The 25,980-nt window shown below is 42.3% G+C and overlaps 1 non-coding gene across 1 annotated transcript; it reads left to right on the top strand.

The window, feature by feature from the left end:
- The first annotated feature begins 4,535 nt into the window (after window positions 1–4,535).
- LOC113407792 lies at window positions 4,536–4,726 on the top strand. The gene has a single exon (XR_003370109.1). It is a non-coding gene; the product is annotated as a U2 spliceosomal RNA (small nuclear RNA).
- Window positions 4,727–25,980: the final 21,254 nt, after the last annotated feature.

Below are 25,980 nucleotides of genomic sequence, written 5' to 3'. Positions count from 1 at the left end.
GACTTCAATAGGAGTTAGGTGCCTAGGCACTCTCAAAAATCCCACTAAGCACATATTTGCATCTTTAAGTACCTAAGTACCTTTAAAAATCTGGCCTTAAAATACTTTAGTTACATTCTCAATTGATATAGCTCCACTGAAGAAGCCAAGAACTAAGCTGATTCCCACTGACTTAAATGGGAAGTGCCTAGATCCTTTTGCAAATCCCACTAGCAGGCCCAGTGCTACTGGCGTGAGGGGCAAAGGGGACATTTGCCCCCCGCCTCCAGTGATCTTTAAGGGGCCCCAAATTAGTCAAAAGACCAAAATATGTACAAAGTTATCAAATGTTAAGCAGTGCAACAGCAGCAGATTGTAGAGTCTTCGTCCTTTCTATAAATTATAAATCACAGCAAAATACAGACAGAAGTCAAATTTTAGTCCTTTAAACTCTTATACTCCTGAAAAATCTTGGATTGTAACTAGCCCCTGGACTCCTGGAAGGTGTGGGCTCTTTGTCTTTTTTTTTTTTTTTTTTTTTTTTTTTTTTTCTCTTTTTTTTTCTTTTTCATTTTCCCCCTCAGAAATGGAGCCTTAGGACTAGCCCAGCCCCCTAGGTGCCTATCTGCATCTTTAGGCCCCTAAATACTTTTAAAAATCTGACCTCTGGTGCTTTGCCTCTTTGTTGGACAGTTACTTGAACTCGATGTATTTCAGACCAACTGGAAACTGTGGTTCTGAATAAATCAACTAATGAACCATGGTTGATACAGCAACAGAGGGTCCTGTGGCACCTTTAAGACTAACAGAAGTATTGGGAGCATAAGCTTTCGTGGGTAAGAACCTCACTTCTTCAGATGCAAGTAATGGAAATCTCCAGAGGCAGGTATAAATCAGTGTGGAGATAACGAGGTTAGTTCAATCAGGGAGGGTGAGGTGCTCTGCTAGCAGTAGAGGTGTGAACACCAAGGGAGGAGAAACTGCTTCTGTAGTTGGATAGCCATTCACAGTCTTTGTTTAATCCTGATCTGATGGTGTCAAATTTGCAAATGAACTGGAGCTCAGCAGTTTCTCTTTGGAGTCTGGTCCTGAAGTTTTTTTGCTGTAAGATGGCTACCTTTACATCTGCTATTGTGTGGCCAGGGAGGTTGAAGTGTTCTCCTACAGGTTTTTGTATATTGCCATTCCTGATATCTGACTTGTGTCCATTTATCCTCTTGCGTAGTGACTGTCCAGTTTGGCCAATGTACATAGCAGAGGGGCATTGCTGGCACATGATGGCATATATAACATTGGTGGACGTGCAGGTGAATGAGCCGGTGATGTTGTAGCTGATCTGGTTAGGTCCTGTGATGGTGTTGCTGGTGTAGATATGTGGGCAGAGTTGGCATCGAGGTTTGTTGCATGGGTTGGTTCCTGAGTTAGAGTTGTTATGGTGCGGTGCGTGGTTGCTGGTGAGAATATGCTTAAGGTTGGCGGGTTGTCTGTGGGCGAGGACTGGCCTTCCTCCCAAGGTCTGTGAAAGTGAGGAATCGTTGTCCAGAATGGGTTGTAGATCACTGATGATGCGTTGGAGAGGTTTAAGCTGAGGGCTGTAGGTGATGGCCAGTGGAGTTCTGTTGGTTTCTTTTTTGGGCCTGTCTTGTAGCAGGAGGCTTCTGGGTACACGTCTGGCTCTGTTGATTTGTTCCTTTATTTCCTTGTGGGGTATCGTAGTTTAGAGAATGCTTGGTGAAGATCTTGTAGGTGTTGGTCTCTGTCTGAGGGGTTGGAGCAGATGCGGTTGTACCTCAGTGCTTGGCTGTAGACGATGGATCGTGTGGTGTGTCCGGGGTGGAAGCTGGAGGCATGAAGGTAGGCATAGCGGTCGGTGGGTTTTCGGTATAGGGTGGTGTTAACATGGCCATTGCTTATTTGTACTGTGGTGTCCAGGAAGTGGACCTCCCGTGTAGATTGGTCCAGGCTGAGGTTGATGGTGGGGTGGAAGCTGTTGAAATCATGGTGGAATTCTTCCAGGGTCTCTTTCCCATGGGTCCAGATGATGAAGATGTCATCAATATAGCGTAGGTAGAGAAGGGGCATGAGTGGACGAGAGCTGAGGAAGCGTTGTTCCAGGTCAGCCATAAAAATGTTGGCATATTGTGGGGCCATGCGGGTGCCCATAGCGGTGCCACTGGTCTGGAGGTATATATTGTCACCAAATTTGAAATAATTGTGCGTGAGGATAAAGTCACAGAGCTCAGCAATAAGTTGTGCTGTGTCATCATCAGGGATACTGTTCCTGACAGCTTGTATTCCATCTGTGTGTGGGATGTTTGTGTAGAGAGCCTCTACATCCATGGTGGCTAGGATGGTGTTTTCTGGGAGGTCACCAATGCATTGTAGTTTTCTCAGGAAATCTGTGGTGTCACGGAGATAGCTGGGAGTGCTGGTGGCGTAGGGTCTGAGTAGGGAGTCCACATATCCAGACAGTCCTTCAGTGGTTGATACAGTGTATGCATCATATTTTAGTGACCTCTGCAGGTTCTTGCTTGAGGAAACTGTCTCAATCCATGGTCTATTAGGTTAACTTTTGTTTTTATTAAAAATGACCAGTTTTTGACTCCAGCATGATCTATTTCGTTCAGAGAAAGACCTTGCATCAAGGCTTCTAGAAGGTAACAAGTTAGAAATGCCAAATGAGGTCATTAGACGCTTGTGTTGTGCCTCTTTCAGCAAGGCATAATCTCTTCTGATTAGCAAATTTGCTTTTGTTCTTAGGAGTAACTTTAGGATGCTGGGTGATGGAGACTGACAGTGTGCACCAGGTATCTGATGCCCCCGGCTTGGCATACTGAGCATGACGAAGCGTACTCTTTTGGGGAAAAAGAGAAGTGAGTCTAGACCTCCTAGAGAAGCCACCCAGGATCAGCTGCTGAGAGAACCAGTGAAAATTGGTCCTCAATTCTAGAATGGACAGGAGCAGTCAGAAGTCAATCAGGGCCCAGAAGTGAAGGTAGAAGGAGCTGGCTCCTTCCTCCAGGGTGCAGTCCTGGGTGAAGCTGGAACATGGCAGAGGGGAGTGAGATTTCTCATCTTAACCCAAGAACTCCAGCCAGACCAGGGAGTTAACTCTGACTGCACCTTTTTGGTTAGACCAGTGAAAGACTGTTCCATTTGACACTTGGGAATGTAAAGCCCAGGTAGCCACCCTGAGTTGGCCACATCAATTTACTGCTGTCAAATTAAAGGAAGTTTGCTTCGTGAGATGCATCACTGGCAGGGCCGGCTCCAGGGTTTTGGCCGCCCCAAGCAGCCAAACAAAACAAACAAACAAACAAAAAAGCTGCGATCGCGATCTGCAGCGGCAATTTGGCGGGAGGTCCTTCGCTCCGAGCAGGAGTGAGGGACCGTCCGCCAAATTGCCGCCGAACAGCTGGACATGCCGCCCCTCTCCGAAGTGGCCACCCCAAGCACCTGCTTGGTAAGCTGGTGCCTGGAGCCGGCCCTGATCACTGGTTCAAGTGAACATGTGATGGAGACCCAGCACAATAATCTCTGGGGAACATCAAAATTGCTTGGGGAGTGTCATTTGTAACTGCAAACTATTTCTTTAACAACTCTCAGTTATAAAATAAATCACATTTGTTTAAGGGCATCTATTGTGTGGAAGAAATATAGAATCTGACTTATCTCTAAAACGATCACAGCTTCTGACTTTTCAGAATGAACATTCAGCCATAGTGATGATAATGGAAGAAAATATGTCTGAGAATGAGTCACTGAAGTTTTAGTTTGAGAGGCAAGACCCAGGTTCCCAAAGGATCTTTATTTGTAGCCCAAACCAGTTCAGTTTAAAGCTTCAGAGGGACAAATTAAACAGCATGATAAATTAAAGACGTGCATAATGATAACTCAGATATTTTATTTCCACCACAATACATCACAGCACTGAGACTGCAAAGGATCTGTGACTGGTTTAGTGCAGCAGAACCCCGCAGGAGCTTTTTGGAAGACAGACTTGAGGAAAAGCTTATTAATCTCATTACTTGTTTCTCAATGTATCTGTTTACCTCTATATTTATATAGACATAGAGGGGTGTGTGTGTGTGTGTGTGAAATATATAAAATTGAAAGATACAGATACAAAGATGAGCTGCAAAGTAAAGGTACAGAGGTGTAGAGATACATCTATATCTGCACTCTGCATCTCATCTCTGTATCTATCTTTCTCCACTATCGCTTCCCAAATACATGTGTGAAATTTATCTTAAATCAATTGAAATATATTCAAAGGGAAAAAAGTATATAAAATTATGTTGATTAAATCAGACCATCCCAGTATAAAACTTCCTTCAGTTATGACTTAGTTCTGGGACTAAAACAATTGCAGGCATGAAATAGATTCTGCACTATTCCAAAACTGACCTCTGAGAGACATTTCATGCGTATTTAGTCCAGTGGAAACTCGTTGGGCAGTAGGACTTTACTAATTTGATGCAATTGAGTTACACAGGAACAGTTCCAAACTACTAAGGCATTAGAGTGAAAACTTTATTGTGTAAACATTACACAGCATCACTTCTCAGCCTTTTGGCTAAGATCAAACGTAGAAGCTGTTATATGATCAATATCTAATACATCCCCTGTGTGGGGCCAGTATTTGAGGCAATTTTGCCTAGTGGATAGAGCACTGTCTGGGACCCGGAGACCTGGTTTCTATTCCCAGCTTTGCCACTGGCCTGTTAGGTGACCTTGGGCAAGTCACATCTCTCTTTGCCTCAGTTTCCCCAACTGTAAAAAGGGGGTAGTGATGCTCACTATTTGTGCTTTGACATTCGCAGATAAAAAGTGCTATATAAGAGAGAGGCAATTTTGTTGTTGTCACAAGGGGAAAAGCCATGATTCTACAGGACTTATATATGTGCTCTAGTGCTGGTGTGGTGTTCTCCTTTATAATGTGTTCACAGATCATTGGTTCGATCGGTGTGAAGCTTTCAGTGGACACAGACACACACTCTCTGTGTAGCCTCTTACACATACTAAACAGGGGGAAATCCCTGTTGATGCTGTAGCCTACCATTCTTCTGTGGTGTTACTGAGAACATTGTCAAGAGAAATAATATTAGTGTTTCCTAAAGTTCTTGGGTACTTGTTTATTCCATGCAGCATTGCCTGTGAACTCCTTCAGTCTTGGAGAACTGTAGCTGTTTGAATGAGAATTTGGGCCTTTTCATTTGCTTTTAGTTGATTCATTGATCTGCTGCAGCATGTGCACTGTGTGTAACAAAAGTATTTTTGGAAGAGAAGAACTGGTGATTTTTCTTGGCTTTCCTTGCATGTCACTGTGATCTCCGGGGTGCTGGATATGTGATGTATCCCAGGCTGCAAATCTCACTAACAGCAGCTGTGCGGTGAATGTAAACTAGCAGTAACAGAAATAAAGGTTACTTCCAAGCTGAAGATAACTAACTTCCTCACTCTGTTTCATGTACCACATGCCGGTAAAGCAGGGGGAGGGGAAGACCCTGCTTCTAAAACTCAACTGGCTCTTTATTAAGAGAACTGTTTACAGAGATGCTACAACTGCAGCTAGGAGTCTAGCCACACTCTGTTAAGTGGTTTTGGATCAATGCAGATCCTCAATTTACCTGATGGTTTTCTCATCACTGCTAGGCTACTAATTCCCTCTGAGCTAGTCTCAACAGGTGTAATGATGCCACTTCTTTGCATGGTTGCCTATACCGGGAGTGGCTCCACCAGGGTTAATGCATTCAGTAGTTTTACAGGCTGCACATTGGGGGTCTACTTCTAACTCCAGCTTGCTATCTGGGTGTCCATCTCCTTGAAATATGTCCTGACATTCTGTTAGAATGCTGGACAGGGCCCTCGGTTCCTGTTCTTCCTCCTCTCACATTGAGGATATTCTGGTATTGTACTGCAAGCAAATCCATGGTTTGCACTGCCCAGCAGTGGGTGGTACTCCAATGTGTCAACTACTATAAATTCCAAGTTATGTCTCGTTTCATGGGTTTCTTATCAACAGCCTGCATTTGCCCATTGGTCTCAGAATGGTTTTATTGCACTTGGGTCATATTCCTCCAGTCTAATATTGATGCTTATCTGTGTTGCTGGGTTAAATTGCAGCTGGCTCCACGATCCACCTGGAATCTAACTGGTCATTGATCTAATAGCATAGTTGCAAATATGGCAGTTGAATGGCTGGCTGCCTTCTTCCTTAGTGTGTGTACACTGCAGGTCTTTGGGTCTGCTAGAAGTGCACTGCAGAAACTTCATTGGAAGTCTCTACATCCTCAGTCCCTGCATGTACTTCTGCCTTCTTTCCAGTATTGGGACATAAATTGGTTCTGTTTCCCACGTCCTTTGCACCACTACCCACAGGCTGGGCATTTTTCTTTCTGCCTTCAGTGTTGCTTTCCAAAGTATATACACTGCAGCATGATGTCTGCATTCTTGGCTGGTCAGTCTCTGCCCTGCCTCCTGGGTTCCTTCAGCTTGAGCCTGTGCACTTGTTCTGCACTAGTGATTGTTGTTACTTTGATCCCTTCCATGGACAGTTCAGCTGCCCTTGCTATTTGCAGCCACTTCTCCAGGGTTAAATCTCCTTCTCCCCACACTCTCTCCTGTTAACGGGAATCACGTGTCCCACAAATAATTCTTTCTCCAATTAGGGAATTTCTAATGTCTCCAAAGTTACATGTGGATGCCAAAGTTCTCAGCTCTGTAATGTATCGATTTCCTCTTCGGCTTCTTGGTTTCAGGTTAAAAAAAAAAGTAACTCTCTACAGCGATAAGGTGGGTGAGGTGATATCTTTTATTGGACCAGCATCTGTTGGTGAGAGAGACAAGCTTACACAGAGCTCTTCTTCAGGTCTCTCTACAGTGTCGTGCTGTTTGGGTTTACAGTACTCAGACACCTTTATCAGCTGTTCCAGTGTTTCAGGCATTATTAGAAAGAATGTCTTCTCACATACTTCTCATCCCTTCCGCCAATAAAATAGTAAAAAAGCACTATCTGTTCCTCACCTGTATCCCCTGTGGTCAGCTCTGTATGAAGGTATAATTCTTGCTTCCTTTGCTTCCATTCCAATGAAAGTTTTTTTTGTTGAGAAATCTAGCATTCCTGGTGATCCTAGTCCTCTATGCTGCCTGTTTGCTGATGCTATCTATTTGCCTGCTAATCACACTCTCCTCCCTGTTATGGGGCTCACTAGACTGAGTTGCCACCATGTTTCAGGTACCATATGCTGCATAATAACATGACAGGCCTCCACGGTTCTAAAACGAAATTGACTCTATATTAAGAGAACTATTTACAGCCACGCTACAACCACAGCTAGAATTCAAGGCATGTGCAAAACAAATTGGCTTCCTTCCTCTCTTGCCTTCTCCACATTATTTCCTCCTGCTCCTCCCTCCATGTTCCATGACAATTTGCTACATTTTGGACTCTTAAATAGGTGAACCTTAGTATTGTTTCTGTTTGCTTTAGAATTAAATATAAGCTAATGGGAGTCATTCATGACCTGAATTATGAAATCTATTCACTGCAAGACTTTTAGTTATCTCAAGACATTTTGTCTAATTCTAAGATCAAAACAAAATTAAGATGTGCCCTACACTGTGGTACCCAGGCTTGTGGACTCAGTGTTTCCAAGCCCATGCTCTAGCGTCCACATTGCACTGTAAGACTGGGTTTACAATTGCTGGACCCAATTCTCACAGTTGTGCTAATGCATCCACACTGCACTACACACACCTTCTGACTTGGGTCTGCAGCTTGACCTGCATCCACACTGCAAAATGACAGGGCTTGGACCCAAGTCACAGCAGGACAGAGCCGTAACAAGGAATTTTTGCGCCTGAGGCAAGGGCCGGCTCCAGGCTCTTCTCTCGGAGGGAAGGACCCGCCGCCGAATTGCTGCCGAAGAAGTGGTGGCGGTAGAGCCGCCGCCGAAGCGCCGCCGATCGCAACTTTTTTTTTCCTCCACCCCGCTTGGACGGTAGAGCTGCGCCCCTCTGCTTTGCGTGCCCGAGGCAAGTGCCTCACTCGCCTCACCCTTGTTACGGCACTGCAGCAGGACTCAGGCTCTGACACACACATACCCCTAGCAGGGCCCTAGGGCTTGGGTTCTTAGTGTTTGCTGACCTGAGTCGCACTGACTTGTGTGTGGACAGGTGCGGGGCTTGGGCCCAAACCTGAATCAGAGTTTGGGCTTAGTGTGCAGTGTAGACATACCCTATGAGCAGAGAGACACAGGGGAGGCAGCTTGATCCTCCCTGATCATGGGGCTCTCGGAGGCCCATTTGGCACCTGGTACAGGTTAGGGCAGCTTGGAGGTCTGGTCTAATTTGGGCCATGGTTGCCATAGTCCCTATGAACATAGTGGAAGACAGAATAGCCTCCTCCTATTATCTGCCTTGGAGTCTTCTGTGGGGTTGGAGAGTGTAGAGATGCAGAAGTCTGGCTGGGTTTATTTAAGCATCATTTGCTCTGTGCTATACTTTTCTGGTTCCTTTCCATATTTGATATATAGCTCTGGCTCAGCATCCCACAAGTTCATGTAAAGCAAAAGAAATAAACAGGCAACTGCACAGCTAACAATTTTCGGAATGTGGATTTGGGGGCCAAGTTCATTCTAGCCTAATGATGGGCATTCCAGAACTCTCCTGTCTCCGAGCTGTGCTGGTGCCACCAGCTAGGGATGGTTGAAGAGGAAGGAGCAATTAATTCCAGAGATGCTGGTTGGGAAAGAAATGCAGCAAGGCTTCCTTTTCCCAGGCTACTTCTGATGCCACCAGTCTGGGTGAGAAAGGCCCTCAGAAACTCCCCTTTTTTCTGGGCCACTCTTGCTGCCAGAAGTTGGAATAGATGGGAAGGAGGACTTCCCCTATCCCTGCTATCCATCCTTCCTCCCTTCCTTCCATTTATCCTCCACTCTCTTTCTCTCACACACAGAGTGAAAATGAGGGCAAGGCATGTGGCTTGAGGAGGGAAATTGAAAGACAATGAGTAGCGGAGGGGTGGTGATAATGAATGTGGGATTCAGAATGAAGGGTCAGTGAAGTAGAAGGAAGGAAGAGGTAGGGGAGAGAGGAGGAGGAAAAAGTGGCAGTGGGAGCGCCTGTCCTCCGAGGGTGTTTATTTGAGCTGGGAAGTCATTTGTTCTGCACAAAAGTGCCCAATTAGGTTAGGAACCCAATTCCCATTAAAAATGGGACTTAGGCACCTAAGTCACTTAGGCATCTTTGAAAATGTTACCCGTAATGATTTAGAATATGAAAAAGAATAAGTGGCATATGTGCACTGAAAGTTCACTTCTTAAAACTTTTCTTGGCTTCTCCATTTTTGGAATGGAACATGAAACTTGTTAGAATTTTTTTAGTCAAGGTATTTATAGTTACTGAAGCCAAAATATTGTTAGTTTCACTTACATTCTTTAGTGCACCACAAGTACATGGAACGTTGACAACGCAACCAGAGGAACTAATATATACAGTATCTAGAACAAAAGTATAATGAAAAAACCCGAGAGCTATGTATATGACTATGGAAAATATCATAATAAACCCAGGTTACTATAATTGCAAACTACCACACAGCCTGCTTACTTGATGGGGGTCCATAGGTAAAAGGTGAAAGAAGAAAAGGAAAATGTGAGGATTGCGGATCAGTAGAGACAAAGGCATAGGAGGAAGACAAGGGAAGGGAAGATGATGAAGAGGAAATGAATCTGAAGAGGGTGGAAATGAAGAGAAAGGGGAGATGAGAAACAGAGAAAAGGGATAACAGGAGTGGAGGCATAACAGACTGACAAAACAGTGGAGAAGGTTAATGGTGAATCAAAGAAAAAAAGACAGGAGGAAAAAGATGGGCAGGTAAAGGTGAAAAGAGAAGGAAAACAGAGGGTGAATGGAGAAAAGATGGAAAACTTTTTTTTTCAAGTCCATCCCCCAAAATATAACCAACACTTGTTCACTGTGATTACACCATCATGCATAGGGTTGGCCAAAGGATGTTGGGGGACAGTTATATGGATCTTTGAGGCATCCCCAAATTTACCTGATATTTTTATATAAAAAGGAGATTGAGGGTTCAGGTTACCAGTAGCCTACTACGGGAGAGCTTACATAGAAACCAACATTTAACATAAAGAGTTCTGTCTAGGGAAAACCTGAAAAGAGAATTTGCCCAGCTGTAGTCAGAATCATTGCAAAATAAAAATGGTGCCTTCTCATTCAGCTATATTTTACTTTCATGATAAAGCAGTGGATAACTTTTTACACTATTTGGCATTGCTTAGCTAATACTGCAGTGGAAGAATGAGCTGGATCCTATTCTGCCTTGTGCATCAACTAAATTGTCAGCACTACGTTTTAAAGTGCTCACGATGGGACAGATCATGTTATCAATTGTAAGCCGAAAGTCACATTGGTTCAAGGGGGAATTTCTGCTTTAAAACTGATGGTATATTAATAAGATCTAATATCTATACTTCCACTTCACAGATTCTCCAGTATTATAACTGTGTTGCATTCATCAGTTCCTGCAATACCAAGACAGGCCATACAAGGCCAAAGGTGTTCATCTAACTCAGCAAGGTATGAAGGACAGCAAAATATTTAAGGACGGATCCGTTCATTGGTACTGACAGTGATGTGGGAAGCAGAAACACAGCTTAACTTTTGGATCCAGGCTACGTTTACAGTGAACATAAAAGAAAACACTTTTTTTTTGTAATTTTCACACTGACAAAATTTGATTTGGAGATGTTTGGAAGGGAATAAATACAGAACTCTGTGATATCATTTTCAGCATTATAACTTTGCTACTCCTTTTCCTTTGCACTTATAAAACTTTTTTCATTCAAGGCTCTCAAAGTGCTTTACAAACATTAACAAATAAAGATTTTATTAAAGTCATAAATTTTTGTGACTGTTAATACATTTTTAATGTCAGAAAATGCACGAGGCTGAAACGAGCCAAAATTCAGCGTAGCAGACATGATTTGCAGAAACATTTTTTATTTGCCGATTATTTTCTGTCGTGTTTCTTTGGTGAAAACAAAAGAAATGCGAACTTAGGAAACTAATCTTGATGGCATTTCTTCCCAGAGAAATAGATTGCAACTAAACTGCAGAGGCCAATGCTGGAGTTTGCAGTCTGACTGGCTACAATTTACTGTTCAGCCTTTTCTGGTGAGTGAATGCAACTTTAGATAAAAAGTTGCAGATGTTATCCTAAACATCTTTTGATGTAAAGGACCAGATCTTCAGCTAGGCTGATTTACATCAGCTGAGGATTTGTCCTAAAATGACAGTAGATGGATTAAATCCCTGGCATTCTTAGAAATGGCAGAGATTAATTCCATAGCAATATAAACTTTCATTTTTGCTTTGAGACTCAAGGCTGTATTTTGGATGATCTATTCCAAGGCCTGATTACTAATCAACCTCTGGGTTGTGAGGACTCATAAAATGTATTCCTTACCATTTTTAGGACTTGTCTAAATGCAGAGCTGCACAAGTTTAACAAAAAACATCTTTTTAATTTAAACTGATTCAGATAAACTGGTGCAAAGAGCTGTGTGAAACGTGTATTTCATTTTGGCCGAAGTCAATTAGGAACAGGTTTAACGAAACCATAGAAAGACACTTAAACTGAAGCAAGAATGTCCACATAGGGTATGTCTACGTGGCAATTAGACACCAGTTTCTGGTCCTTGTCAGCTAGCTCGGGCTACGGGGCTGTTTAATTGCAGTACAGATGTTCGGGCTCAGGCCGGAGCCCGAGCTCTGGGACCCCATAAAGGAGGAGGGTTAAACAGATGTGGATGCCTAATTGCAGGGTAGACTTACCCATAGGGGTTTGCACTGATTTAACTAAATCAGTTTAAATTAAACCAGTGCAAGTTATGTGTAGGCAAGGCCATAGACTGGAATGATATGTATTGGAATGCTGACATGGTGACCCACACCCTTTCTTGTCCACTTGCAGATCCAATACTTCAGACTTGTATAATAATTAATGAAAGCGTGCACAGCCAAGAGAAGAAAGGGCTGTGGTGGCAATTGCAACAACTGTACTTCAGATACATTCAGAGCTAGATAGTCCATGGGCTTAACAAAGGTAAATGCTGATAGTTCATTTTCAAAACTCTTCATGGACTTGTGAAAGCCTGCTTCATGGATGTTCCACTCTGTACGTACCTTGCACCTATCTTTTCTAGGTTCCCTACTCACTTAGTAATAACACCTTTGTGACGGGTTTGGTCACAGAGACCCCTTAGACTGTCACCTGATGGGCTGAGACTACCCCTGAGCCCGTTTTCCCTGCCAGCTTGGGACTTCAGAACTCTGTCTTGTTGAGCCAGACATGCTAGCCTGCTGTAAACACAGACCCAGGTCTGAATCACATCCCCCAAAGCTGCAGGCTTTAACCGAAAATGGCTTAGAAAGTGCTCCTGTCTCTAGCACCCAGACACCCAGCTCCCAATGGGATCCAAACCCCAAATGAAATCTGTTTTACTCTGTATAAAGCTTATACAGGGTAAACGCATAAATTGTCCGCCCTCTATAACACTGATAGAGAGATATGCACAGCTGTTTGCTCCCCCAGGTATTAATTACTTACTCTGGGTTAATTAATAAGCAAAAAGTGATTTTATTAAATATAAAAAGTAGGATTTAAGTGGTTCCAAGTAATAACAGACAGAAAAAAGTAATTTACCAAGCAAAATAAAACAAAACACGCAAGTCTAAGCCTAATACATTAAGAAACTGATTACAGTTGAAATCTCACCTCCAGAGATGTTCCAATAAGCTTCTTTCACAGACTGGACTCCTTCCTAGTCTGGGTCCATGAATGATTCAGCTTTTTGCAGGCCAACGTCATTGTTTACATGTTAGTTTGAATGTTCCCAGGAAAGCTCAGATGTGGATTGGCATCTCCCAAAGTCCATTGTTAGTTAAGTACTCCCAATTACTTGAGTAATCCCTTCACAACATGTTGGCCAAACCTTCCTTATGTGTTCCCTACAGCAAACACTTTAAATATAAGCATAGAGCCAACGCTCATACTTTCAGATATAAAAATGATACATGCATACAAATAGGATGAATATATTCAGTAGATCATAACCTTTGCAAAGATATGTTTACATGGCATATCTAGCATAAAACATATTCCAGTTATGTCATATTTACACTCATAAGCATATTTTTATAAAGCATTACGGAATGCAGCATCACAACCTCTTCTTTCCCCCATTTGCCTGGTGAAATATTGTTCCTGTAGGTAAAATAGAATTTAATAGGAACAAATGCTTAAAAGAACTGAAGGGGTCAAATCAAATGTTTCTTTGTAGAGTCATTAGCTATTCAGAATCTGGTACAGGAGTCATTTACTTTTTCTGTGAAGTAATAATTAAGCTGATTTAAATGTCCTTTTTTAACACAGACACTTTTTTTACAAATCAAATTAATCCTTTGCTTTGAAAGGAGACAAACTTTCTTATTCATCTTTGATCATTATGATATTTTAGCTGAAAAATAATTGCATGGAAAAATGGATCTAATGAATATAGTTGTGTATATGAAAATGAAAATTTTGTTTCCTGTAGCGAAGCATTCTTGCACATTGCCCTCCTATTGAAAGTCATATTCTTTACTGCTATCCATATGAAGTTGGCTCATTGAACAGAATATTTTCATCAAAATAACATTGTGATAAATTTCATTTCTTTGCTAGTAACATATTTTCTCAATCCAAACATTGGAAATGCCCTAGTGTAGTAATTATATTTAAAATGCTTTTAGTGGAATAATGCTACTGCTAAAAATTAAATTTTTTGCTTGCTGTCCTTCACTGGAAACACAGGATGTTTTTAGATTAAGCAGCGTGATGCTAAACTCCAGTAAATCAATAGTCATGAGTTGCAATGTCTTTTAATGAGTAGTAATAAATCCTACAATGCCAATAACATTTATTTATCACTGGCATTATTCATATTGGTGGAAATCTGTTCCATTCCTCTGTTATTTATTCCCACTTGTGTCAATAATTGGTTAACTGGGATAATATTCCCATAATTAAATGTAGCTGGTTTCATTTCTATTAGTATAAAATTCTACAGAAATGTTGTAGGCAAGTTAAAGAACATAATACCCCCTTTGAAACCCACACTCCAAAATACACACGTCCCAGGCACAAAATAGTCAGCTTCTTATAAGGTTTCCATCACCACAGTAGCTGAGCACTTCTCAAACCTTAAGGTACTCAAGTTGGGCACTCAGAAAATGAGGTACACTAAACTAGAGGGCACTTCTGAAAAAGTGGTCATTAATCTTTGTGCACCAAAGATCCCCATCAGTAAAATAGGGACAATATTTCCTTATCCTTATTTTGCTACCACCTGCCCTTAATGTAAGGACCCTTTGCCTGGGCTTGCCAGGGGTCAGCTCCCTGACTCCACCAGCCACTGGTAACACAAGTGCTCCTGCTCCCCGTCCCCATCCTGCTCTCTCTACAAGTTAGTAATAGGCACACTCCCACCCCGAACCTGCCAAGCGTCACCCTGGAGTGCCCAGCCTCTCGTCCACTGGACAGTCACATTATTTGCAAAGTCACTGTTCCAGTGTACGTCAGTTTACCAGTTACACCTTAGAACACAGCTCCACTTAAAACACAGTGCTTAAAGTATGTCTGCACTACAAAATTAATCTTATGTCGGCATACAGTCACCTCAGTAAGTATATCACTTGGGCGTGTCTACATTTGGTCCTTGTGTCAGCGGTTCACGTCCTCATCGGGAGCACTTATATTGATTGTAATCACTGTGGGGCATTGTGCGATGGCTTCTGAAAGCCAGTAACAGTCAATGTAAGCAACATAGTGTCTACACTGACTCTGTGTCAATCTAACTACATCGACATAGACTCTACTCCTCTCACGGAGGTGGAGTTATTAAGTTGGCATAGTGGGGCAGTTACATCAGTGGGAGCAAAATTTTAATGTAGACACTTCCATAGGTCGACTTAAATGTCCTTGCATTGACCTAACTCTGTAGTGTAGACCAGGCCTTAGATATGTTTATAATGAAAACAAGTAAAAGATAACTTAAAGTATGGAGATTCAAAAAGTAGCAAGTCAAAGTATTGGAAACAAATAGTTACATGTAAAATAAAATCATAACTCACCTTCTAGAGACTAGTTTTAATTAACAAAATACTGTCTTCTCTAATGAAGTTCAGCAACCCAAAGTCCTTGCAGCATTTTCTAGCCAGGTTGGATGCGATCCCTTTTTCTAGAAACAAGGGATGATCTCAATTTGTCTCCTCAGTGAAGGATTTAGGGTATCTCCCTGTACCCCATGTTAACAATCCATTGTCTTTTCTTGTAAACAGGACCCTCCCACTAGTTGTTTCCCCTCCCACCCCACAATGTACTCCTTTATTGCTGGTTTTATAATTTCTCTCTGAGTAGTCAGCTCAGTCTATAGATAGGTTTCCACTTTGAAGCAGACAGTGCACACATGACCTGCCAGAGAGAGATAAGTGTACCTTCCCTTCTGCCTGACCGAAGCATGTTGACCACCTTTGGGTGACCTACCCTCATTTTAAGAACATAAATTTATTTTAAGAACATAACTTTCAGTAGAGATATATAACTTCTTAAATATTACCTATACATATATTTTGCAATGACTACGAAGACCAGTACATTACTGGTTGTTGGTAAAGACCTCACATGCCACACTTTGGCACGCTATTATGCAGACATCAGACCCAGAGAGCGCAGCAAATCCCTATGCACTCCTTACATCCTCTGCCAGTTGGCACCAAGTGCTCCCTGCCACTTTATTCCTTGCTTTGTCATTCTGACGTGTAACTTTTGGTATGTCTGTTTCTCAGTTTACCCATTTATTAATTTTTTGCCTTATAAGATGAATGAATATTAGGAAAGTACTCAGAGATAATCAAAAGAAAGAACTTGTATGGCAAGTATCATTAATGTTAAAGATAAGATGCAACTCTGCATTTCATATCATATGTTATTTTCAGTAAGTGTTATGCTAGCTCTCGCACGTATGTGGAGGTTTCAGTAATGATTAGCATGCCCTGCAATCTGTAGATGCACTGTTGTCCCGTTTGGCTTGGCAGATGTAGAACTGAAGTTCTGTTGGGTACCTCCAAAACTGTCAGCTTTGTTTTTATTGATCCAAAGGATAGAGCTACAACATGCTTATTGCTTTGTATGACAACCCGTGGCCTTTTGATGTTAGGAGGATTTCACTGAGCATGCTCCCTGAGTCCAGCGGTGGCTTCCCATAAGATGATTCTGGTTAACTGAAGTCACGTAGCTGCTGGGTGATATCAGCTGAAAGACGAGAAGTATGTTCAAGAGCCCAGCTAGTGGGGCTGAAATACATATTGCAAATGTATTAAGAATGCTAATTCCAAGGGCTTTGTGGGAAGTAAGATGTGTAGGCCCTCAGACTTCTGTAACCTGCACAACACATCTGGAGGGGGAAGGTTTGGCAGCTGGGCAGGTTACTGCTGAATGTCTTTGGGGGCATGCCAGAGGGAGGAAGAGACAGATTAACGGTGAGTGGTTCTGACCAGAGTTGGGAATCAGAGGGGTTTAATCAACTAGAAGGGGGCAAGCTGGGAGTACTTCAGCAATGGAGAGGAGGGTTTGACTCCCAGAGTTCATCTTTCAGGGTGTGTGTGTGTGTGTGCGTGTGTGTGTGTGCGCGTGGTGGTGAGGGGACAGGGTAGCTGACAAAGCTACTTCCCTCCAAAGGCAGGCTCCTGTGAAAGTGACATGTGTGTCTTATGGTAAGGCTAGCTCTGTATGTCAGGAGACGTGCTTCCCAGGACCTTTCTATACTCTTCCATGTAGATAACAGGCTACCTTCTTAGGAACAAATTAGTCTGAAATACAAGACTTAAAGCCAAATGGCCCTTCTGGTTACATAAACCTGGAAAGTGCCCATCTGGGACAAAGAGTAAAGGGATGTGCAACATGGAATACTCATAGGGCTGGTCTACACTGCCGCGCTAGTTCGGCGGCTGGGGATCGAAGTTCCGAGTTCGATTTATCGCGACTGGTCTGGACACGATAAATCGAACCAGGAAGTGATCCCCGTCGACTGCGGTACTCCAGCTCAATGAGAGGAGTACCGCGGAGTCGACGGGGAGCCTGCCTGCTGCGTGTGGACCGCGTCTGAACCGCGGTAAGTTCGAAGTAAGGTATGTCGAATTCAGCTACGTTATTCACGTAGCTGAATTTGCGTACCTTACTTCGACTTGGGGGGGAAGTGTAGACCAAGCCTTAGTATCAGATCCAAGGTGCTAATTAATTCAATGACACGTGCATGGCCCCTATTAAGCCCAGAATAGGAGCAGATCAGTGGTGCCAGCATAATCCAATTAGAAGTCTAAATTGTATATTTTTTCCCTACTTGATTGGATTGTGGTTTGAAATTTAAACCAAAGGATAGTCCAGGGTATAGTACTGATAATCTGCATGTGTACTAAAACCACAACCTGGCTGCTGCTCACTTATAAACATTCCACTTCCTCTGCCAGCAGCAGCAGCATGTGTGACAGCAGGCAGAGAAGTGTGTGATATTTCCATGAAATTAGCCACCCAGGCCCAGCAGAAACGGCCTGTCATCTTAAAGATAAGAGCATTGGAGGCACCAGGGTTTACAATGGTGGGTGAAGGTTGCTTTGTGAGCTCACGAGGAAGAGGATGTCCTTGTGCAATTGTGCAGAGTCCCTGCCTATTGAGGTTTCAGGAAGGAAGGAAACAGGGCACTTTAGAAGTGGTGCCAAAAAAAGAAGCCAGTGTCACCTTAGGACTCAGGGCAGAGCTACACTTAAAACATGGCATCGGCGCAGCTGTGCTGCTGTAACGCTTTAATGGAGATGCTCTAAGATGGTAGGAGAGAGGTCTGTCGGTGTAGTTAATTTACCTTCCCGAGAGTTGGTAGCTTTGTTGGTGGGAGAAGCTCCCCCCCGACATAGCGCTGTCTACATGGGAGTTTAGGTTGGCATAACTACGTCACTCATGGGTGTGGATTATTCATACCCCTGAGCGATGTAGTTATACTGATATAGGTTTGTAGTGTAGACCAGACCTCAGGGGAAGAATAACCCGTCCCTCTGCCACTCCAAGCTCTGGAAGAAGGAACATATTTATGATCATATTAGGTGGGGAAACCCTCGAGAACGTTCTACAGGGATGGACAGTGTAGTATCTTACACTGAAGCACAAATAGAAGTAAAAAAAAGGAAGAATGGGCTTTTGGATTCAAAGAATTCCTAGAGGTCCCTTTACCTGGCTGCAACTGGCTTCCCTTCATGGGCTTTGCTGACTCATTTATGTCCCAGTTCAGCTGAGCACTTATGCATGCACTTAAATCCTATCGGTGTGCATACCACTTCTCAGGCAAAACAATAGGTCTCGAGCACTCTCCCCACCACATCACTGTTCTTCTGTCTTCAGAGAGAGATAAGAGTGGGATGCCATTCTCACAGGATTCTGCCCTCTTGGAGGTGAGCGGCAGTCCACCAGAGAGGTCTCCCCCAAAATTTCCGTTGCAGCCCATCCTATGTATATCAATTTGATATTGGTTGAAGGCTGCTCTGAATCTTAACTATACCAGCTCATATTCTGATAGAAAAGTCTGTCTTCACTCATTCAGGGCTTGATCCTGCAAGATGCTGAGCACTCTCCCCTCAGTCCAGCAAAGAGCTTAAGTATATACTTAACATTCAGCACGTGAGCAGTACCATTGTAATTAATGGGAGTATTTATGTGCTTACAGTTAAGCATGTCCTTAAATGCTCTTGTTGGATTGAGCATAGAACCTTGCAGAATGAAGCTATGTATGTATCATTTAGTTGGTATAACAATTAGGGCCATGCTCAGACCTGGTGTTAGTGGTGTATTGTTGATCCAAATCAAGGGAATTGGATCTGCTTACACCAAGCCTGGCTTTAACCATAAATATTTATTCCCATTTATTATGATTAAAACAAGTCTTAAAATGTGTAGATCCGAGAAATAAAAAGAAAGTATGAAAAGCTATTGGAATTTAAACTGGAGCTAGAATCTTTTAGCTAGGAAATGAAGATGAAAAGAATCACAAGTACCTGACTCTGCCAGCTAAAGGATGTGCACACATTTTGCACGTAATTCCATACAAGTGTTATGTTAAGCATCTTCTGTGACGTTACTGAACCCATTTGAGATCAACAGCATTAACCACACTGAATTCTTTGGGCTAATGCTTTAAATAATCAGAATCAGATCATCTGGCATTATTTAATGATCTGTCCCTGTGGCCTATAAATAGCTCTCTCTCTCCACCTTTTCTAAACACTTCAAATACTTAGAGCCCTGCAAATCCATAGATATCCGCTTATACCCACAGATCATTTTTGCAGATCAGGAATCGGACGCGGATACAAATTGTGTATCTGTGCAGGGCTCTACAAATACCGTTTAAAAAGATTAGTTCAGGTTTATTACTTTGCTGGTGCTGAGATCCTCCAGATGGCCTCATTTCATCACTGAGTTATACCAGTTTTGTAGGTTTCAGAGTAGCAGCCGTGTTAGTCTGTATCCGCAAAAAGAACAGGAGTACTTGTGGCACCTTAGAGACTAACAAATTTATTTGAGCATAAGCTTTCGTGGGCAGCCCACTTCATCGGATGCATAGAATGCACAGTTTTGTACTGGCATGACTTTACTGATTTCCTGCCCACTGACTTCAGTAGAGCGCATGATGGTGTATCAGGTTCAGCTGTGTAGATTTTTGATATATGCAGTGCTGTTGTAGCTGTGTCGGTCCCAGGATATTAGAGAGACAAGGTGGGTGAGGTAGTATCTTTTATTGGACCATCGTCTGTTGATAAGAGAGACGAGCTTTCAAGCTACACAGAGCTCTTCTTCAGGTCTGGGAAAGGTACTCAGTGTCACAGCTAAATGCAAGATGGAACAGCTAGTTTAGAATAAGTAGTTAGCACATATTCTAAGGGACCATTCAAGGTGAAGTGGCCTGTTAACACCCCTGTAGTCATAAGACAAAATAGGGTGGTTATAGCTTGATAAGCGCATACATCTGGCATCTTTATTAAGACCACGGTTCTTAGGAGTCTAGCAATGTTATACATTTAATTTTTAATTTTAATTGTTTGATGCAACTCTTGAGCTGGGCAATAATGTTTTAATAGACTTTTGCCTTTGATGCATATTTCTGCTCAGATGTTATACAGTTGTATTTGTGGATCGGATGATTATTTGTTATTGTGATGACTTTCCAGTAGAGTTTTCGCATGAAGGTTGTATGACGGAGACACTGAGCTATGATTGCACAGACTATAACTGTCAGAGAATTTATGGGCAGAGTAGCTTAAAGAGTTTTACTGAGAACGCTTTGCCTAAAATAGGAACCTAATTCTTAGAACCATGGTGTAAGACTAGAAGGATAGCAATGCAATTTAAACTCTTATGTGATGAGTGAGAGCTGAGTGTGGAATTTTAGCCAACTGTGAGGAATAAAGGCGGCTATCCACCGCTGATCATTTAAGAATGATAAATGATGACAACATCCTGAAATACTGTGCTGATGCCAAGACGGTAGCCGGAAAAACTAAAAGTGCTTCCAAGTGTTTGAGAGTCACATGCCATTGAGAACAGTCAAGGCTGTAGGTGGGTGCTGTACTAGAAGTGAGGAAGGGCTACAGCTGATGTGGGTTTCAGTTTTTATCTCTCTACAGTATTCTACAAGTGTTTTGTGAAGAAATTCGAAAAAAGAATTATTTTGTCACTATAGGGGGAACTGGTAGTGACCCCAATATTTTTGTTGCCTGATACCTTCCATTACAACAGATTCTTGTGATCTTTTTTCAGAAGCTTTAATATCTCTGTTGTTGCAGCAGGGAGAAAAGCCTTGGCCTAGAGAAGGACCTTTTCTTTATCCCATAAAGTTCCATTTGAGTTTAGCGGAGCTGTAAACTGTTAAATCGCCATTTCCCTTTCCCTCACTTGCCTTCCCCAGGAAAACATTGTCAGCATGACAAAATAATAACCGAACATATGAACATTCTAATGTGTTGTCCATGCCACCACTAATGCAGCAGAACACATTATACTAGGAATGCCTGTGAGCTTCTGACGCACCTGGAGGAAAGACCCGTTCCCTCATCCCAGCCACATCCCCTGGACCCAGCGTATGGCCTGAGAGTCACATTTCCCCCTAAGAAGGCATCATCATGGTGGGCAGGACCACCCCCAGCTCCTGGGAGAGGGAGAGACAAGGGAGAGATGGGCTGAGCTCCTCCCATAATACTCTAAATGGGACAAGCTCATGGTCCCAGTAACTCACCCACTCATTGAGGCACACCACATGGGGCATAATCACATTCTGTCTTTTCCATAGGACCCCTGCCTCATTCAGTGCTCAGGGTGGATGCACAAAGGGATAGAACTGAGGTTGCTTGGGCAACAGTAAATATGTCATTTTCTAACTTTTGAATACTTGACTTTGCAATGTAAATACTTCCCATTTAACATAAATATTTCTATATGGGATGTATAACTTGAGGAAATGTAGCCTATTAATTAGCGCAGGGGACAGGGAATCAGGACTAGGATTAAAGTTATAGTCCTGACCATGAAACTGACTTGTTGCCTTAGGGAAAGGCATTGCACCCCTCTGTGCCTCAGTTTAGCTGCCCTTTATACTGGGTGCAATCATATCTATCTGTTTTGGGGTATATGAGCTAGTCTTAGGGTTGTGAAAGCATCATAGTAGCAGGTGATGACACCCATTGGCAATCAAAGTAATGGGGCCGGGAGTGACAGCAATAAAGCAATGTATTTTTTCACATTTTAAACAGGAAGGAGTGAGTAGCAGAAACCTCCCAGTGGAAACAGGGGGACTGATGCCCGCATAGGTACTTCTTTCACTTTTCTCTTTAAATGTGTAAGAGCAGCACCAAGGTGACGTAAGTTAATGTTTAAGGGCATTATAATCATAGTAAATATTGAAAAGAAGTAAAATAAAGATTTGGAAGGATATCAACCCGAATGCTTCAGGGCATAAGCCTACCTCTGCCAGGTGTTAGGAAGAAATGTTTCCAAAGTTATCTCCTACTAAGTTCCTCTGGAGACAATTGTTACTGGCTAGATGGCCAACTGGATTGACCCAGTATGGCAATTTCTATGGTCCATTAGATGCTATATGAATTCAAAGTTTTATACAATCTTTCTTGGCTTTCAAATGTAGGTTTCTAAGGATTCAGTCTCATGTTTCTTACTCACTTTTTTTTCAAGAGCTTACTCATTCTTTTCAGCCGGACTACTCACCTGGGTAATAGCTTCAGGACAGGGCCACTGGGGCTGGTTTAATGCCTACTGGCTTCATTAAGAATTGGATTGGGTCCTTCATACTCCCCTGAAATAGCATGCGTATTGCAGGCTTGCTGAGGAAAAGTTACTGATTTCAAGAGCCTACAGGTTCATCCATCAATGAATGTCACGGACACTTATTGCTTACTCTGCCTCCACTGAGCTAGAACACTTCAGTTAACCTATTTTTCAGAGTGTTTCCAGGTTCATGAGAACCATGTACATAAATCCATGAGCACAACTGAAGTCCCAGACTAGTAGTGCCAAACTCTTCAAAATAAATAGATAAATAAATAAAAACAATATCATATAGCAAGTAGAACGCCTAAGATTCCAAACTATGGCTAAAAGTAAATGGACTCTTTTTTTCTTAACTAGCAGCACTATCTCACGCTAGGCTGGATTTAGCAATGGCTATTAGAATATATGAAACTGCTATTGGTTAAAATGTTATAAAATGGATGTTTCTCATCCTGGATGTTTCTCACATGTCATATTTTTCAGCTGTGGTTTCTCAGTTATGATATACAGTCCCCTTGTGCCATCATAGTGTGGGAACAGGGTAGTAGGAAAATATACCCTCATAATATATGGATGTTACCCATACTGCAACTCTAGACAAAAACAATAATCCTAATGCTTGAAAATCAATATTAAAACACACTTTTCATTGTATTAAAAAATATAAGGCAGGCACATTTTGAACAAAGGTAGTGATTTATTTATTGCTCACCTTCCCTAACCTCTACCTGTTTCAGGCTAGGTCTACACTACAGGGGCGGGGGGTCGACCTAAGATACGCAACTTCAGCTACGTGAATAGCGTAGCTGAAGTGACGTATTTTAGGTCGACTTACCTGGCTGTGAGGACGGCGGCGAGTCGACCGCTGCCGCGCCGCCGTCGACTCCGCTTCCGCCTCTTGCCGCGGTGGATTTCCGGAGTCGACGGAAGAGCCATCGGGGATCGATTTCATCGCGTCTTCACTAGACGCGATAAGTCGATCCCCAATAGATCGATTGCTACCCGCCAATTCGGCGGGTAGTGAAGACGTTCCCTTAGAGACCTGGGACTGTGAGCAATTCAAGCCATGGACTGTCCTTGCTTGAAAGTCTGGACATTGCCTAGCACATCATGGATGTTACAATGAATAAAAAATAAAGTGTAGGTAAACTGTAAAGCCTCCCACATTTGGACAATATTCTTTCAGTTCATACTGCACTTTTAGATCCATAAAGCATTGCCCAGCTGACTTTATTTTTCCCCAAAGCCCACTCCACTCTACTACATCCATATTATCCAATGTTTCCTTTAGCTTAAGGATTCCCAGTGACCTCTGATCATAGCGTTTCTGATCATCACTGTAACAAGCCCTGTGATTGACCTTTGTGGAAGTGAGCTGATATCACAGGCATAGCTTATATCCTCTAGCTACGAAAATCTATGCAGGGGACAAGAAATGTGAGTTTTCAGACTGGCAGAGTTCTGGTCAGTCACATAAAAAATGGCATATGGGAGAGACCAAGACTTGGGGATGCACTAAGGGATGCATCAACAGGACAAGCAAACAGTCATGGGGGATCATGTCCCTCATTTCTTCCAGTCTATTTGTTCCATGTAAATTGGATAGGGCTCTTGGCCTTTGGCTTCTCAATCCACAGATATCTCATATGGCACCTTCAGAAACCACACAATTGATGCCTTCCCACTGGCTGCTGCCTCTGAACCTTCCTCCACACATGGAGAAGGCCCACTCCTTAACCTAGTCGGCAATGTTTTACTTGATTCTTCACACTATGTGCTGGTCACAGGGCTGACAGGAAATTTTTCTGTTGACTTGGTAAATAATCAGATTCAACATAGACACCATTGAGATAGGAAGAGTTACTTTCCTGACTTATCAGACTTAAGATATCTTCTTTCTGGCAAATGTTCAAAGCAATGAGGAGAAATTGCTGGTCTCTGTTTGAAACACTTCTAAGTGTTGAAAGGGTTTAGTTAGCAGTCTTAACTTTTCCCCTACACTGCCTTGAGCACAAGAGGAACGTCTAGAACCATTTCAGGGAACAGAAGAAAGTCAACAGGCAAGTCAAATGTTATTTCAGTCCACCATTGTTTACAACATTTCTCTACCAACACAGATACTGAGACGCTTAATCTAAGGTGTTATATTAATTAGGCTTCACATTTGTTCCCAAAATGAAGAGACTACATTCTTTTTTTCCCAAATGATTGGACTATAGCTTTAGTTGGAGTACATCTCTGAAATAAGGTACAGTCATTGAAATGACTTCAACTTCTGTCTAGGGAAATACAAAAATAAATATCTACTGACCTGTGGGAAAATATTATTCTGAATATCATGATGAGGTCATGGGAGCTGATTGAGGGGGGGAGGGGAGAAAGCCACACAGAGAATTAGTTTGGTTTTTAAATTAATCAAAATATACTGTTTGCTATTCTGACTCAGATGTACTGTGATGCTAGTAGACGTTCTAAATGAGATGTGTACAGAAAATACAAAATTTCATAGCAAAGGTTTATTGGCAAAGTAGCATATTAATAATTTCCTTTCATCTTGTGTGAAGACACCATTGCATCTACCCTTACCACACCAAGAAACAATAAGTTAGTAGGGGCAAACTAGGAGACCAGTCTTACCATTATGGCATGCTGTTAATACAATGGTGTTTTTACATGTGGACTTCTGCAGCAGCATTATGATGGTTGTTACATGCGTTTACTGTAACATTGTTCCTACCTATTTCTTGTTAAAATAAAAAACGTAAGTATGCTGCTATGGATTATAATGGCACCACTACTGTTGTGTGAATTGTGACTTCCAATAGAAAAACCCATTTCTATAAAATTGGGCTAAATCTTGGTCCTTGACCTCAAATCAAACCAAAACCTTTTATATGGTTCATATTTGTCATGGAAGAATGTTCTCTGCTTCCTTTATTGATCCCAACAGCAAACTTAAGGGAGTGAGTTTGAGTAAGTGCTGCAGGATTAGGCCTAAAACTTTGCCTTATTATCCTGAGCTTATTACAGTGTAATGGAAACAATATTACAATGGAATATAAATATATTAAACCTACCAAAGATGAAAAAAATACTACCCAAAACCACAATGGTGTGACCACAGCAGAAGAGTTTCCTCTGGGTTTCATTACAAACCTTTCCCACAACTTAATTGAATTACATGTTACTCTCTGAAAAGAGAAGATAACTCAGCTAATAGTTTTTTCTTCCAATGAACATCATGGCTAGCAGGCTCTTTGTAATGACATAGAAAATTATTTAGCTCCATGTACACTAGCAGCTGAGCCACTTTTAACATCAACCCAGGCGGACTCCATCGTTGACAATCATTCTCAAGAGTCAATACGTTTTCTATAGTTGCTAGATAGTAAGGATTCCCCTATTCTCTGACACGGCAGCTAATCAATTCTTGTACCAAACTTGAAAACAATGTGGTGGAGGTGCATGTGCTAGCATAGTAAATAGCATCTACTGTGTGGATTTAGCTGTCAGGAAAATCAATGGTTCATACCAGCCCTAAGTTTTTAGCAAAC

The sequence above is a fragment of the Terrapene carolina genome, unplaced genomic scaffold, assembly GCF_002925995.2.
Source record: "Terrapene carolina triunguis isolate 2854851 unplaced genomic scaffold, T_m_triunguis-2.0 Scaffold395, whole genome shotgun sequence".
Classification (NCBI taxonomy): Eukaryota; Metazoa; Chordata; order Testudines; family Emydidae; genus Terrapene; species Terrapene triunguis.
The sequence above is the reverse complement of the archived record's forward strand: the minus strand, read 5'-3'. Positions and strand labels throughout refer to the sequence as shown.